This window comes from Amia ocellicauda, chromosome 10, assembly GCF_036373705.1.
Source record: "Amia ocellicauda isolate fAmiCal2 chromosome 10, fAmiCal2.hap1, whole genome shotgun sequence".
Classification (NCBI taxonomy): domain Eukaryota; kingdom Metazoa; phylum Chordata; class Actinopteri; order Amiiformes; family Amiidae; genus Amia; species Amia ocellicauda.
Window position 1 is genome coordinate 40,651,556 of NC_089859.1, and position 3,077 is coordinate 40,654,632.

Consider the following 3,077-nt stretch of genomic DNA (forward strand, 5'->3'; position numbering starts at 1 on the left):
TCATAGTTATAGTTGATAATAAGAATGTAATTGAATTATGGGTGTCACAGATTCACTGACTTTATTATGTCTGTAAATTAATAAACTTAGAATTGAGACATACTGTGGTCTTTAATAACACATTTCTGTAACAAAATCACAGCCTTACTGATAATGTATTCCACTTAACATAATATAAGAATAGTTTGGGGATAAACTTGTTTTTTATTTACCATTGTCTTTTAGGTGGAAATATTCCCAGGCACTGGAGTTTACATTGACAAACTGTCCTGGATCCTTGCAGAGAGGTGCAGCACGAATACGTCATATGCAAGAACCCTGACGGTTGCTGTCTTTGACTTTCCAACATTATTAAAGAGCAATCTTCGTGGTGGTGGCAGCAAGAGAGATCCAACTTCGGAGAAAAAGACACCTCTGGATCGCTTAAAGGTGGAAGCCATATATGGTATGTAAATGCTGTTGTACAAAATTTCTAACTCTCCTTTTTAACTGTATAGAACACAAAGGGTTAGCATTTGAAATGTTCCTTTGGCCTTTGTTTTAGTTTCAGAGACTAGAGTTAATTTATTAATAAATAATAATACCTTACATGTAGCAGCTGGAAAGATCCCGAAGTGCTCTACAGACTCACTTCACCCACCACCCTCTGGGGTGCAGCCATTTTGTACCAGCAGATTACTACACAGCAGTAAAGGTGGAGTCATAACAAATTTGTTAGACCTGATTGAGGGAAGCCTGACTTAGAATTCAGCCACGTCACTCTTTCAACAACACCTTGTAAATCACCTTGGATTAATGCTTCAGACATATTAATACATAATAATAATGAATAGTGCCATGGGATCCTTGACAATATAAACTTTCATGTCTCATTTAAATTTGACTTTTGAGCAAATACTTCACATTTCAGTCCAGTTGTGCCACATCAATGTAATGCTTAAGCAAGGTATTAATGGAGAAAAGACTGCCTTTGCATAGCTGCTTCGCCAAGTACAGATTTTACTATGAACTAGTGTAAGACAAGTTTAAGAGCATACACCAAAACGTTTAAATACACCCACACACAAAAATGTTGATTTACTGTGGCAATATGTAACTAATGAACCCTTCTCAAAGATATGTGGTATGTTTATTAAAAGATTTTTATATATCTATGTGCAAGTCATTAAATCTATGTGATACATGTTTTTTAGGGGCTACCTTGAAAAAATTGCCCAGTACCCCAAAGAGTGTAATTGGTGGTGCAATTAACAGCAAGATAAATGAACTACGACACAGAATGAAACCAGAGTGAAGATTTGAAGAACCAGATCTGTATTTTTTGTTTTGTTTTCAACAGGGTTGGGGTCAATTCCAATTCAATTTTTAATTCCCTTTTCAATTCAATTCCAATAAAGAATATTCTGTGAATGCAAAAAGTAATTGCAATTTTGAATTGATTTGTAGGAGGAATTGGAATTGAAAAACAGGAATTGACCCCAACCATGGTTTTCAGTGAGTGTTGTACAAATTGATAGGTCAGGGTTTCTGTAAAAACTTAATAGAGGCCAGCAGGCGTGCACGATCTGGGAAAAACTGCTCCACTACAACAGACCTCTTTCCCTTCGTTTTCTCTAAAAACCTCCTGATATCCTTCACTGCAGCTCTGACTCACCGAGGACGAGGAGGCGAGAGAGGAATCCGTGAAGCCGCCCTCACTGTCACTCCGAGCCCGAGGCGTCCCCGGTGGCTGCCGCGATGCTCCAGCGTGTAGCCGGACCTTTCCCCACCAAGCCGCTCGCTACCCCAGCTTCACTACTGTGCCACCACTTCTTTTACTGCCACTATTTACCAACACCGTCCGTGCTCCCTCCCAGCACCTTCTTAGTGCGTTTTTTCCACCCGGCGCCTCGGCTTGTACCGCCGAGCCTGGCCCTGCCTCCTCCTCGGCTACACCCTGTGTGTCTGTCCGCCCGTCTGCTGGCTGCTGAGGTTGTTCCTCGTCACTAACCAGCGCCCCGTGCACCGCCTCAACACCATCTCCCCCCGGCGTCTCGGTCGTCACTATCCCCCGCTGCCTCGACCCCGTCCCCCAGCTGTGCGTCATCGCCTCCGGGCAGCTCTTCCCCCGTCACGGCATCAGTGGTACCATCGGTCCGACCGGCGACTGTCTCCTCCGCCGGGGCTCGATCTCTGTCTGCCCGCTGCATCTGTGGCTGCGGGCCGGTGTCTCTATTCCTCCCCGCGTCGCCCCGCTCCTCCTCCCGCTCCCTGTCCTGCTCGGGACAGTTCCTCACGACATGCCCCTCGCTCCCACACCTGAAACACTTCATGGACTCCGAAGTAGCGAACACGACGTAGTCGGTATTGTCGATCTTAAATTTAAAAATGACATTAAGATCCTCATTGATGTTATTGAGGATCATATACAGCTGCCTTCGGAAGGACACGACGTGTTTCAGTTGCGGGGCTTTGCAGCCCAGCGGGACCCTCTTAATGCCGGACATCAGCTGCCCGAGCCGGTGCGGATGAACGGAGGGACGTTAGACAGCGTTACCTTCCGGGCAGGAGCAGCGAGCGGCAACACCGGGGTGAAAGTGTCGTCTAACACTGTGCCATTAGCCACTAGCTGATTGAGCAGATCAGTGGTTTTTAAGAAGATAACAATGGCAGCAGACTTGATATTTTCACACCCTGCTACCTCCCCAACCGCTAACACACACTGCTCTAGGGGGCAGAACTGCACCGGAGCGATCTTGACTCCATGGCGTCGGGTCAGTTTTTCAAAAGACGCATTCAGGGGGTCCGACCCCCCGACCCGGGAAGAACTACCGGTACTCCCCCCTCCCCTCCCCTGTTCCCCCACAATAAGAAAAGCACTGAAAACAGAAGACAAAATAAACAAACTGAAAAAAGTAAAGCAACAAAAAAAACGCAGCCAAAGGACAGAGCTCTCAGCAGCACTCCCGCTCACTGCAGACCCCTCCCACACACTCCCAGCTGAGAGAGAGAGAGAGAGAGAGAGAGAGAGAGAGAGTTAGTGTCTGTCTGTCTCTCTCTCTCTCTCTCTGTAGATGCATCATAGGGAACATATGTAA